At 40.1% G+C, this 15,073-nt stretch overlaps 1 protein-coding gene across 2 annotated transcripts in view; it reads left to right on the top strand.

Moving 5' to 3' along the window:
• The first annotated feature begins 202 nt into the window (after positions 1–202).
• The window catches only part of tfeb (transcription factor EB), a 30,209-nt gene continuing 15,338 nt past the window's right edge, over positions 203–15,073 (top strand). For both annotated transcript variants that reach the window (XM_029502482.1, XM_029502481.1), the window contains exon 1: positions 203–404. The gene's annotated coding sequence lies outside the window, so the exon portion shown is untranslated. The remainder of the gene's footprint in view (positions 405–15,073) is intronic.

Raw genomic sequence — 15,073 nt, 5'->3', positions numbered from 1 at the left:
AGTTAGAGGACTTCTTAAACCTCCTCCTGCCAACATGGATCACGTCATTGCCTCCAAATATCACAGAGCCGGGCGCGGATATGGGATACGGGAAACTACACTTCCCATATGCCCTTTCGCGCGCTGCCATTGGCGGTGGCACAGGTGACCGCAGACGCTCTGAGTTGTGACAACATCTCGACCGACGGAACGAAAACAAATTAGACTCCAGCGGTGACACACGCTGCCGCAGTGAGCGGAGATACGGAGAAACTTGAAAACGCCTAAAACCGTCTTGTTTTTCCCTGAACACGAACGCGTTTCTCTGGCAGTGACGGTTTCATCAGCGCATTCAGAGAGAGAAGCGGACGAGCACTTTTCTTGAACCCGACTCTTCACTTCGTACTTTCTGACCTTCAGAGCGGGTAAGTGAGATTTCACCACGGCCACTCAAATGTTTCCAGCACCTCAGGAAACTCAGCCACCAGCGATTTCAACTGCATCTTTTCCACTTTTAAACACGAAGTTTATTAATTTATTCATGAAAAAAGTAATTACAGCCAAGTGATTATTAGGTCCTAATGAATTAAAGATTGCACCGCCCTGTAGTTTTCACTTAAATGTTGTTAAATCAGTTCAAAATAGAGGAATTCATATTTCTGCCTGTCAGCGGGACAAAGACGAGTTAGCCTACTTTGCATGCTTACAGCCATGTTTAACCTGACATTTTACATCTACCCTGCAAGCATCTCAAATCACAGTTACGCCACTGACACCCATTTATGTTTTGTCTCCAGCTTGTGACTACGTTATTGTGAATCAGAGAGGAGAAAAATTATTCCTACGTGTACAACAGCACATTCAGATCATAATATTACTGAAAGAAAAATGTTAAATTCAGCTATAGAGTACTTCCTTATATATTTCAGTAGATAGATCTCTAGGACATAACAGTATGAAATAAATAGCTCATGAACTCTGCCCTTTGCCTCTTTCACAGAGACACTGATACAACATTAGGACATGAAAAACTTAATGCACCACTTTCACACTTTCACTGTCATCTGCAAGTCTCTGCTTAGAGCTTCCCCTAATGCCATATATACTCAGTAGCCGGGCTGGTATCAGTAACAACACCTCAGCCCCGAGGCTTTGGTGCTATGTATAAGCTGTGACTGTATACTGTACAGATGGAACAAGCTGCTGCTTATTCCTTGAAGGTCCTGTGTTGGTGCCAAAGGAAAAAGAATGAAGACACAGTGATCATTTATTCCCCTTTTGGCCCCCTTTTCCTCTTTGTGCTTAATTTACATAGCATGTGTTTGTCATTAGTGATCTTGCATGTTTGTTGTCCAGAAAAGCCGCATTAGTATAATAGTAATGATGTGCCATGTATGTGGGCCCTTTGACAGTGGTCTTAACTTTATCCACTTAATGATGACTATTTTGTAAGGCTCCAGGTTAACCTACAGGTCTCCTCAGCGTTTGTGTGCCACCTTACATCACACCAGCATACTGGTAACTGACATTAAATCCTGTTTCTTGACTATTGCCCTCCCTGCCTGCTCTCTGCGATCACCTGTTTCCCTCTCCAGAAAAAACAATCAGCTTCAAAGTTCAGACCAGTATTGTCATAGTAGGTCCACTCATTTGTAACCGACAAGTACCTACATCTTTTTTTATTTCCAGGCTTCCTCTTATGTTGATGACTTGTTTACTTTCATTCTTAGTGTAATTTCAAAGAAATTTCCCATCAGATTTTGTAAATAGAGCGAACATGTTATTATGAAACATATTGTCTGCTTAAAATGTGAATAACCAGAAATAGAAAATTAAGACGTTGTCTATTTTATTAACCTAATTTTATGATTAATCATGACAAACATAATAGGTGGTGGATTTTGAGGAACTATGGCCATGGGAAGCCACAAGACAACCAGTGTAGTATTGAAACAGTCACCAATAACGAAGCATTTGACTTACTAGTAGTAGGTAGAAATAATTTTTAGAAATTTGTTGCATTTGCCTGTTGTGTTTGAACTTGGATTGATTAATGCGTGCATTACCATAAACACACAGAGACCAAACACATTAAGGGTGTTTACACTTTGCTATGAATTATTTTTGAGTGTTGCGGCAAACTTATAATGTGACAATTACACCTGAATTATCATTGTCCCCTAAAGACAGAAAAACTTGGTTTTATTGTCTTTTGTTTGGTTTGTCCCTGTGTTTGCTGGTATTACAACATCATAATGAGAGATCATAAATAAAGTATCTGTTAGCTGTAACATTACACAGTGTCAAAGTAATATTTATCGGCAACTGTGAATTTGTGTATTTTAACCAGCTGTGTAGGTTTACTTATTTAGACCCAAACGTGCACACAGTATTAAAGGTTAGGGTTCAGTAAACACACTGAGCTGTGAGGTCACTGGCAGTAAGGTCAGAGGTCACTGCTCAGAATTTGGAGCAGCATTTATGTCAGACAGAGTGATTGCACTCTCTCCAATTGCGCAGCTGCAACCTGCTCACATAGCCATTAAAGGAAAAGAGTCAAGTTTCATGCCGTCAAACATATAGTAGTGATTATCACCTTGACTGAGTGTTATAATTAAGACCCCAATTACCAAATTCATGGAGGACCTGTTGTCCCTGTTTGTTTTGTTTGTTTTTCCTTCTTTTTGCAAAAATTAACACAACCCGTGCCTCCTGTGTGTTGTGTATATGGAAAAGTGTTGTGTGATTTATATTTTCAGGCTCATTGGACTCATGTCCGCTTGTAAGTGTTGGCCATCGGGTTAATTTTCTTCAGGTAAACAGAAGCAGCTGTACAGACAGGCACACACACTGGTAAAGGCTCAATGGATGTACTTTAGCGTAAGAGCAACAGGAGTGTGTAAACACAGTTGCATTCGTCTGCCATATGGACAGCTCTCCCATGGCCTGGATAGTTTTCTTGCTTTTTCGTGACTGTATTAGGTTCATATGCACGAGGAACTGTCTGTTGTTTACTGGGTTTCCCTTAAAAACAACCAAACCATAAGATAAATTTGTTATTTGGAGTTTTTCAAGAAATCCACAGGAATGACAGCTTGACATGTGCTGTGTGACAACATGACCCATGATCTATCAGAGGTGAGCGTGGGCGGGACGTTTCAGGGCATGTGCTGAATGTGTGACTCCACTTCCTCATCTTATCTTCATTCCACGGTTTCATATCCTCTTTTGACAGACAGTAGTGATGGTCTGATACAGAGTCAGTAAGAATGGTGTCTCAGCTGCATCTGTGAAATGCACGCTCCAGCTGCCCTGTTGTTTATGTTTGGGCGACTCGCTCATATGACCTGCAGGGGTCATCTCTAGGTGTGCATCTCTCTCAGAGATCCACAAATGTCAGAGTTATACTTTAATATTTTCACTGATACGTCATCTGAGCTATACTTTTTTAGAACTATAGAGATTAAATGTTCCCAGAAACTACATTAAATGTTATGGGGTGCCATTTGAGGATGGGGACTTGGGGCTTGCTGTCTGATCAGTTCCAGTCTGATTTCAAGACATCAGCCCCAATGATGATGTTGAAATATCCACTGACGACTCATGACATAACTGTGTCACATTTAATTATATTGGATCTCACGTTTCCCACTCATTAGAGAAGATGTAAGTCTCTCATGTTCCGCAGCATAGCCAGAGCCCAAGTATTGATATTCATCTCTGAGCTCACATATGGCTGCATCTAAAGTCCCACTTCTCAGAAGTACATATTTCTTTCATTTATCATGATGATGCTTGGCTTTCATCTTGCAATCACATACAGTGACTTATTCCTTGATTATCATATTCTTAATAGCTTTGCGTCATATTTTCTGATGTGTTAGGTATTAGAGATGCACCGACTGCCATTTTCTGGGCCGATACCGATTTTCCGATTCTTCATGGAGTGTGACCTGCCGATACGGATTTCATTTTTCAAACTGCTTTACAGCACACAGAAAGACTATTTTCTTTTTATCTTCTTCGTTAATAGAACATTCTGCCAGATTTTCAAAAATAAACTTTCAATACCTCAAAGGTTGAAAACACAGGCATATTATTCTTTGTACAAATCTTACTTCACATATTAATTCCTGAAATGTGAAGTTCACACAAACACAAACATTTTCTTCTTTTCACATCCGATATCTGGCACAAAAACTTTCACTCATATATTTGGATATATTGCTATGAAACACTTTCATATTTAGATCTGAAAATGTAAGTGTTATGGAACAACCCCTTTCTTCTTTTTACATTCAGTAACAAAAAACAAAAACATATTTTTTTGTCATACTTAATGGCAGCCATTCTGTCATATGTGGCAGATTTGTATTTGTAGGGTATTTCTTTAATGAAAACAGGTGCAACACTTGCAGTAAAAGAATATACAACTAACAATAAATAAAAATAAATATAGGGGAAAATTTTATAAAAAAGAATATGGTTATTATATTTCAGTGAACACACACTTGACTTTTGCAATTACTTGTGCATTAATGACAAGTTTTTTTTTTAAAACAGAAACATTTCTACCTTGTCACCAGATAATCTGTTTCTTCTCTCATCTACCACATGTCCAGCAAAGCTAAATAAGCGTTCACTATCAACACTTGTGCATGGCACACAGAGGTTAGCACGGGCAAGCTGAGCTTGAGCAGGGAAACGGTCTTTGTTTATCCTCCAGTAGGCCACAGCATTCTCATCTCTGCCAATAGGCACTTCTAACAGGTAGCTTTGTACCTGTACAGACAAGGGGCTGACCAGATGTTGTTCCACCTCAGTATTTTCCTTCAGGATTTCACCATGAAGTGAAAACAGTATGCTGCATGGCTTTTTGGCAGCAGAAGTTTCCTCTGGGTCAGGTTCAGAGGCCATGTATTCTTCAGGAGGTTCCCTCTGCAGTGCAGTCTGAAGCTCCTGTATCACTTGATCTTTCAGTTCTTTAGAGAAGTAGCAGTTTTTATACCTTTTGCACAATAGAAAGATTCAAGAAATAATTGCTTTATGAGTTGTTTGTTTAAAATACATACATTGGCTACATATAGTACATACATAAATAGGCCCGTCATTACCAACTAACCTTGGGTCAAGAACTGTGGCCAACTTGTAAAGGTGCTCCTTTTCGATCTCACTAAACCATCTCTGAACTGCCTCCAACAAGGTTGATTTTGATGAGCCCCCTCCATGGTCTGTATCAGCTGTTCTTTCCAAAAGCCGTTTCAGCACAGTGATTGATGGAATGATGTCTGAGGCTGCTGCAGTCGAGGAACTTATCTCCTTTGTAAACTCTTCCAAAGGAGTGAGGAGCATGAGCACGTTCTCAATTAACCTCCACTGATTCACACAGAGTGGCTGGTAAGTCGTAGTCTGCAGCGAATGGCCAGCGAATCAAACTTGGGCTGCATGGCATAGTGGTTAGCGCTGTCGTCCTACAATAAGAAGATAGCGGACTCAGCCTAGGGCCTTTCTGTGTGGAGTTAGTATGTTCTCCCCCTGCCTGCGTGGGTTTCCTCCGAGTACTCTGGTTTTTTCCTCCCACCATGCAAAGACATGCATGTCTAGATAAACTGGTGATTCTAAATTGTCTGTAGGTCTGAGCGTGAGTGGTTGTTGGTCTCTGTCTGTCTCTTGTGTGTTGGCCCTGTGATGGAAAGGTGATCTGTCCAGAGTGACCCCACCCTTGCCCAGCACCCACCCGTGACCCAGAAACGGAAAAGCGGTAGAAGATGGATGGATGCATGGAAGAATCCAACTTTTGGGTTTCTACTCCACATTAAACCGCAACAGTTTCATTATTTGTACAACAACATGACCAATAGGCAAAACCAGACTACAATTTAGTGTCTCACTGGAGTAAAAACTCTTTATGACCCTTGTCAAAGATATTCTTCAAAGGTGAAGACGAATAAAAAGTTTTGCAAATCAGCCAAACTCAACTTACAAATATGTTGTTTATTAAATGGCATGACTACTTTGGTCACACTCAGCAAAACTAAACATTGTGATAGCAATGACATTGTCATGTCCTGTCCTTTCTTTCTTACCTCGTCTGCACTCTCTCTCTCTCCCTCATTCCACCCCTCACTCTTTTCTGAAGTGGTCTGAAGAGGTCAATGACAGCCAGTCTCTTCATTCTCCACGGTAGTTTGCTTTGAGTATGAAGGTTGAAGAAGTGGGAGAAAGTGATAAAGAGAATGAGTTAACCTCAACTCTATGAAGAGTAAACAGTTCTGCTGTGTGTCCTGTATCTGGGTGCCGCACATGCTCTCTGGTAGTAAAAGCAGCACGTTAGTTTAATGGGCTACCGTAATAACTGGAGTTTGAGTCGCAACTATATGTATATTTTTTATCTCCCACATTCAAAGAGTGGACAGCTTTTACCAGGAACAGGCCGCCCAAATCAAGGACGTCTGGTCACCCTATAGCTCACCCTATATTTTGTCTGCATCTCAAATTGTGTGCGTTTGTGTGTGTGTGTGCGTGCATGCATGTGTGTCTTATCATCCAACTCATCTCCCAAATGCCTTCCATTCCATCTCTCTGTACACAGTGACTGTCAACCGTGTAAAAAGAAATGCTGCATGACTGGTTTGTTGATTTCTGTGTAACACTCACTAACACACGAGGAAAAACTCCGAGAGCCCCACTATTGTTTACTCAGTAGTATTTATTAAAGTTAAATTATATGCTCCAAGTCAAAAAAGGATGCTCACACATCTGACGGCTAAGGTCATTGTGATGTAGACTTCCAGTCCGAGAAGCCTCTGTCTTACATGTAGATCCTTTTCTTATTGCAAATCATCTATCTGCATTTATTTGTGCAGAGTTATGAATTAAAGTTAAACAATACAAAGTGTTTTTCAACAATTAGTTTTGTTTTGGTACAAAACCAGTCATAGAAAAGTGGCTGTCTAACTAAAACAGTGGTTGTTGAACTTTTTTTTTTTTTTTAATATGAAAAGATACCTAAGCAACAAATATTCAATGCAGATGTAGAGGAATGTGTATACAATGACAGCATGTCTATGATTTTTTTTTTCTATAAAACTGGCAATTTATGTTTGATTATTTCACTCAGTATTATATAGCTTCATATGGTCTATTGCATATCATACAGGGCGAATGTTAGAAAATCATTACCCATACTATGTGCAAATCTATGGTTGAAGGGTTGAATGGCAGATGATTCATCTAACCACCGGAACCTAACGATTACTGGTTTGGGATAGTGACAGGGCTGTTTGTCCTACTAAGAGAGAGATAGCCTAAAGTTAGCATACCTAGGTCTGCCTTCACTCACATATCAGCAAAGTTGTTTGATACTTTATGGTCTATTTATTTCTTGCAACCTTGGTAGTGGATAGAGTAAATGATGGAAAACTTTACCATTGGACAAGTAGAGAGGGTCTTGGCTAGTGTGTGTGTGCGCATGTGTGTGTGTTTTGGTCCAGCCTCCGCCATAGGCCATTTTCAAAAGAGTACAAGCCTGCCATGGTCAGTGATCACCCTTCCTACAAATACGCCTCATGATTGGCCAGACATGACAGGAACGCAGCCTTCCCAGCCAATAAGCTGAGGACCTGGAGGGGTCCTGCCCCTGGACCAAAATAACCCAGTAAATACACTGCGAGCTCTATGAGAACTGGAGCAGGCCCTCTGGTCAATGCTCTGTGTACAAACAAGGGATGCTTGTCAGTTGGGTACTGCTGAACCACGCTGGCCTGTTTTCTCGTCTGTTGTGATAGGCACAACTGGCTGAGTGACACTTTGATACAAATTTTTGTGGTTCTGCATTCACAGATAGAGGATTTAGGACATGTAGGACAGTATGGCTGGAGGACCTTTAATAGTTTTGTCACAGGGACGGTAGGACAAGGCCTGAGTTAGTTCTATTAACACGTATTGAAATATTGTATGTGTATGTGACAACCTGACGCAGAAACAGATTGATTTCTTGATTGATTTCAAAGCTGGCCTCTGATATACTCTTGTTCTATGAGTTGGGCTTAGAAGTTTAACAGTGATATATGTAATGTTTTTGGGCCCAGAAACAGCAGAAGCTGACACCTTCTGAAGAGGTATGACAGACAATAAGCATTGCTAATTGCTTATGTACTTTTCTTCTTAACCCAAAAGAACCCACACTTTGAAAAGCCCTAGAATTTACACATCTTTGTGCTTGATCTCAATTCATTAAGTACCTAAGTGACGTATACAGAGCATCCTGTTGCAGTGGTCATGTGACAGTTGTGTGACTGACAGGTTGGAACCTTTTCAAAAGGCTGGTGTGACATGTCAGCAAAAGAGACAAAAGCAACTAATTTCAAAAAGCCCGGATTTTCATGCTAAAGGTAAGTTAAACCAATTTAATCATTCTAATGCTTTAATAGTGTGTCCTGCATACACAGTAGTAATTTTGATCATATTTCTTGAAGTAATTATTATAGTTCTTACATCTTTCGATGCACTTGGACACATCTTCAGTGAAGTACATGGGGTCATAGGGGGTTTGGGGTCTTCCAACTTCATACCCCCTTGCCCAGGGGTATGAAATAAAAAAACTGTGTTATGAAGCAGTAAAAACTGTGTCACATCACAGATCTTTGACATTAAGGGGTAGTATAAAAAAACATCAGAAAAGTCTTCTATGTGGTCCACTTGACCTGTGGTGTATTCCCTACAATTTTCCTTTGAGGGGAAACAGGTATGGGTTGTTATGGGTTAAACTTCTATCATATTGACACTAGAAAACAATTACCTTTGTTTAGAACATGTAGAAACCAAACACTGACATTTTCCAAAAGTGAGGGCATTTTGCTGTTATACACGATTTGACCACTAGGAGGCTCTTTTAAAGGTCCTAGGGTCTTACTCCTTATCTTCACTGCCGTTGTTCTTTTTTGCATGTACACACATAAACACAACAACACACTTGCAAAGAGAGGCGAGTGATTCATAACGTGACTACTGTTTCTGCTAAACAAATTTTACAGCTATTTTTATCATGGGAAGTTCTGCTTTAGTCTGAACCTATCACAGGTCATTGCTACATGGGAGAAGATGCTCTTACTCTACATTGGAGTGTTTCACATCTATTAGTATTATTATAATTATTATTAAATATTTTTTTTTATTTGACAGAAATAGTTTGTTGCTTAATCACCTGACACATTAGTGACTTCAATTTGCATCCATTTTCATCAGTCATGTGATAAATGCTTTGACTCTGGCTGGTTCACATGTTGACATTTTTCAGTGTTACTTATTTATTCACTTATTTATTTTTGTATATTTCCAATGTGCCTTAAATTTGACTCATATCACTGCAGTGACCAAGACCTTCAGTAAACAATAACTCACAATAGTGATAACAATGAATTCTGATAAAGCATAGATTATCAATGACAATGAATTTGGTGAGTACTTCCAGCCTTCAGGATTGTGCCTGCAGGTTTGTTTAATTTTATCAATGAGTTTTCAGATTTGAGTGCCCATTTGCACACACCTGTCAGGAAAATATGGAAGTGTATGCTGATTTACTCTTCACACAGAAGCACAGAAAATCAAGTGTGACCAAGTAGAAAAAGCAAGGAATAACCTGAACGGTTTATGTCTGTTACATTTGTCACTGGTTCTGTATGCAAATGCTGTTCATGATTTTGAGGAGGGGACTGAACTGAAGGAGGAGTTCCCCATTTGAGAGGAAAAGAGTGAGAGGGGAGTTTGCAGGACACAGGGCTCTCCTTGTTGTTGCTCCAGACTACAGAATTCAGGCTAATTTAAGGGAAGAGGAGGAGGAGGAGGAGAAGGAATAGGAAGCTGAGCTGGTAGTTTGAGGGGGACAGGAAGGTGGTGACTAACAGTGAATGTCACTCTGCTTACTGTAACTCAGCTGGTGGAGGGAGGAGTGGCTGCACAACCAGTCAACCGGTATATGTATGAAGTATTTGGCCTGTCTCTGTCAGACAGTGTGTATTAACACGTGGAGGAGCATATATTTCTTGGATACACTATGTTGTCTTTAGGATAGTTGGAGAGTTGCAGGTAAGGAAAAGTTCATAAATACTAAGTACATGCATATTGCATCTGTCCTATATGTACATCTGTAAGATTGTTTATCACTGCCATGGCCAGGACACTTTTAAGCCTGAGCCGATTTTCTGTTTAACCAGAAATTAAGCTGAGATTGTCTGAGCGTGTGTTGTGGAAGTGTTTTTAGTGTCATGTAGTGAATAGATGCAGTAGTAGGGTGTGGGTTAAGTTTCTGTCAGCAATAAAGTGATTAATACATCGTTTTATCATTTGACCTTTCAAAAACAGAAATTGGATCTAGAGTCATTACTGCACCATTTAGCAACTCATGATTGATTATGTGCAATGAAGCAGAGGCATAGAGCTGGTACTGATTGTGTGGCACTCTGAGGTGAAGACAATGAAAGTTGCTGTATAAATTACAACAGTTTGTTTGTATGCCAAAAAGAATAAGAAGCAGAATTGGTAAATTGTGGTCAGAGTGAGTCCTGCTATGTCGTATATTCAGGTGGGAAAGATGTATTTTAAGATTTGATCATGAATATTTGTATGCACATGTGTTCTGTGGATGTATGTAATACTTGTATGTGTTTGGTAGCCAGTTTTGTTAGACAGAGAATAGCCCACTCATTTCATTATTATTCATTTCACATTCAACACTTACTTTTGGAGTTTTTGCTTTTACTCTTCACGGATAATAAACTTTTAAATGGCTGGCAATATCCAAACAAGCAAATATTTATGCCCAAATGCTACGTCAGTCCTGGAGGCTGTGCTATGGAAAAACAGCTTTTGTTCGTCCCCTGGGTTGGCTTCAGAGGAAGTTGCTTCACTTCAAAACTAGGAGTTGTGAAAACTGATGGAAGGAAAGGGGAAGTGATCCATTGTGGTTGTTATTGATTATGTGGAACTATTGTCTTTCCTGTGTGTCCTAGCGTTGTACTGTGATTAGATAAAGTTGAAAGTGTGGGTTGTGCTGATAACCTGTTATCCTTTCTTCAGGGTAGTAGTTTTACCTCACAATCTTCTCTATGATCAGTAAAGCTTGAACCTGAGGAAAACAGGTCTTTGGGGACAGACTACCTCCTGGTCAGCTATATATAGACTGTGGTTAGAGGTTGGCAGGCATTGTGATTCACACATTGCATTGATGAGTTGCAGTGATTCATTCCAATGACCTTCGCAAAGTTGGTAACTGAGCAGAAATGCTCAGTGATGGTCAAAAGATTTGTAGAGATGCTATGAGAGATTCAAATGTAACAAAAATGAATGTTTTGTAAAGGTTTGCATGCATCCAAACCTTAATTTCAACCATGATTAAATGTTTAACAAGGGAAGAGGATGCAGCATTGTGAATAGTCTATTTGTCTGCACATCTAAAATGGCCTATGTGTTGGAGTAACCCTTCTGCATGTTTGAACTTCTGCTCAGTAATTAAAACACCTCATATAAAATATGAAAGTGTCCAACTTGACAGTATTGGCTAAGAATCAGCTTCAAAAGAGCCTTAGCAGTATATTGTATGTGAAAACAGCTGAACAACCAGCTCAAAGGTGTCTCATTGAATGCTAGAGATAAACTACTACAACTTCAGCTAAAGCAGTGCACTTAACCATGGTCTGTTGCTTCCTTTACTTCCGCCATGGAAATTCTTCTCTCTTCTAATTTGTTCAGTGTTGCGCACCTGCTGTTTCCTCCTCTTAAACACGCCACTGCTCCTCTGTTGCTCTACCACAGTCATATACATCATGTTACAGCTTTTCATCCTATGTAATATTTTTTACTGTTTTAATATTTATAACATATCTTTTTGTCTTTGTTTTTCATCTGTTTGTCTTTGGGTTTTTTTTCCTTCTGTCCCCTCATTGCCTTTCTTCATCGCTCTTTGCTCCATGGCCTCCCCAAACAGACTTGCCATCCATTTTTGCCAGCATCAAGACAATGTAGGCAGCAGTGCAAGCAGAACATATTACTCTTTGTGAACTCTTTTCCTCCCAAACAGGTAATTGTGCATGTCCTAGTATGGCTGTGTGCATTTTTGTGCTTGTTTGTATATGTTGTTGAATCCACTCGTTCAGAGCACCCTGCACAACAGCCAATCCTGACTCGCACAAAAATAGAAAATTATTTCTAGGTCCTTAAAATGACCTCATCCCATCTGGTGTCCGTACACAGCCCCAATATACAGTAACTAAATGTAGAGCATCTGTTGTAATTAATGCAGATGTGATGCAGTAACAGAAAGGTATTTCTATCTAAAGACCCAAATAAATAGACCCAACAGAATACCATCCTGAGTGTTTGAACATGATCTGACTTATCTGTTACGCTGCCAGTCTGTCTGCCTGCACGTCCATGCAGAAGAGTTTGCCGTGTTCTGTCGCTAAGGGATACAGCTGTTTGTGTGTGTGTGTGTGTGTGCATGAGGGAGCAAAGAGGAAGGGCAAAGGACCCCATACTTGCCATGCCAGCCGTGACATATAATCCTGCCAACCTTACCCACTGAGTGGTTGGGCTGGCCGTGCTTTAGGAATATTGATACTGTAGCTCTCTGTACATGCTCTTAAAGTGTCAGGTGCTATATAGAACTAATTCACATGCCAACTTGATCTTTATATGCATAGCCCCCTCCCACCCACCACCTCACCATAAACACAGATGCGTACACTTGTGTACACTTACGTATGTATGTATGTGTAACATGCATATAAACAACAACAACAAGAAAACAAAAAAACCAAACCCACTGCCTCAGGGGAACAGGGTGTTCCTGAAAAGGAGAACAGAGAGCAGGGGGGGTTATTTTAGTCATTAGAGGAGACAGACTGATAGCTTAATGCGGAAAGGGTGTGTGTTTGTGCAAGTGCCCATATTTCTCTACAGTGATGGAAAGGCTGGTGTCACAACATTTGGAACCCTTTGAATTCAGAGAGAGCGGTATTAGGCGTTAAAAGTTTGAAATGCTTTTGAAATTGCTTAAAAATGCATTACCCATCACAGAATATATTTGCGTGCCAGGCTAACACACTTCACACCTCACTAATCTGTACAAAAATGCTTTAATCTTGAAACAGAAGTACAGATTCCTTTTAAAAAGATGGCAGAAGTTGTCTTTCCATTATATCATGTAGTTTCAGGTATAAATGGACACATGCATTTTAGTTAGAGGGTTTTGTGTCTTTGCGTGTCAGTGCACACTGTTTAACTGTTGGCTGGCAAAGAGGCCTCCCTCGGCATTGCAGAGTCATTTCTAAAAATACATACCCCACAAATTAACACCATGTCCTGGGGCACAGATGCCATGGCCTCACGCTACCCCTCAGTGCATCTACTTGTGTGTGTGTTCATGTTCATAAAAGTGTCTGATGTGTATTTATGTATAGTCCGAAACTAGAGCTCTCAACTCATTTTGCACAGTATGTCTTTGCACACCCCTGTGTGTTGTGTGCATATTGTTGTCACATATGCTTATGACTAATCTGTGGCACAATCCAGAGATGACCTCTGGCCTGGGCTTCCTCCGCTCTGCATCCTCCCACTGGCTGTCAGTGTTTGAAGTGAAAGGCGCTGTGACATCACAGTGTTGGACACACAATGGTTGCTGTGTGCTCATACTGCGTCACAGATGCCTGCTTACTCCAGTGAATGGTAGGCAATGGGAAGGCCCATGTGGGAGATAATGCTGCCTGGTAGCAGTGTGTCACCATCTGATATTAGGAAGTGATATCGTGTCAGCGGGTTTATATATATATCTTATACTGCATACATATTATGTATCACGTCTTAGTAACAGCTCAGGGTTATTTGGCAGTTATACATCTATACAAAGTTCATGGTGTGTAAACATTGATGTCATTCCTTGAGCAGTTTCAGTTTCAAAGTTGGGGGCAGTAAGATTGGATATAACCTTTGTTTACATATGGGCATTTTAATGTATTTATTCTTTTCTTTATAATTAAACCTCAATGTTGCTTCTTTTGGTGCCCCCCCACCAAAAAAAATAAATAAATAAATAAATAAAATCGAGAGTCAAAATGTGCTTGCCATTGTAAAAGGTGAGTTGAGTTACATTGTTGATAAATATTTAAAGTGCTTTTTTTAATCCTATAGTTTTAATTTAGAACTTCTTTACACTAACAAAGAGGATCAACCCTGTGCCGGAAAGGCAGACTACACACATTGAAAAGTGTCAATGTGGTATTGTAACCTGAATTTTGAAAGGTTACACAGTGGAAAGTAGGTTCAAATTTTTATTTTAAATTGATTCAATGTACCTTTTTGAGGTGAAGGTCAGTATTTCAGGGTAGTTAAATTAGCATATCCTTTATACTGTCAGGTTCAGTATGCAAAAGTTTATAGAAATTGCATCAACCCGGGTTTGGCTATACTGTATTTAGTGGTGGTCAAATCAGTGTTATTTTTAATGATATAGTCAACATATTTTTCCCTAAAGGACTCAACAGTTTGCACAGCATAGCATCTATGCTTAGAACTCTCAATGCAAAGCCAAATGTCCTTCTCAGTCAGGCATTCCTACCTTGCCGATTGACTTTGCAGATGCAATCCCACCATTTGTCAGACTCTATAAATACACTGTACAGCATTCCACCATTGTGCATGAGTGTGTGTACACACACTTGTTTGTTTGTCTTTTTAAGTATAAAGCACATTGAAAGACACAGTTATGACTGCTACTGCAGAAGGGATATAGTAGGAAATCTCCACATGTAAGTACCTGCTGCAGAAGTTGGTTCACAAGCATCAATAGAACAAGTACTGTTTGGCCTCCATTTCTGTGCCAATTTTAAGTATAATATTTTTGTTTGTATGCTGAGGATGCGAGTGTAGAGTCAGCCCTCCTTTGAGTACTGGTTCTGGCACGTTTGTGTTGGAATGTGTGTGTTTCAATGTGTATCTCTGCATGGGTGTGTGTTTTTCATGTGGGCTATCCAATGGGCACAAAGCGGGCAGTGTGTGCCCCCTCGGGTGCTGAAATGTACACTTCGCACAACAGGCGGCT

The sequence above is a fragment of the Echeneis naucrates genome, chromosome 5 (assembly GCF_900963305.1).
Source record: "Echeneis naucrates chromosome 5, fEcheNa1.1, whole genome shotgun sequence".
NCBI classification, from domain to species: Eukaryota; Metazoa; Chordata; class Actinopteri; order Carangiformes; family Echeneidae; genus Echeneis; species Echeneis naucrates.
Note: the sequence above shows the minus strand (reverse complement) of the source record. Positions and strands in the feature narration are given on the sequence as shown.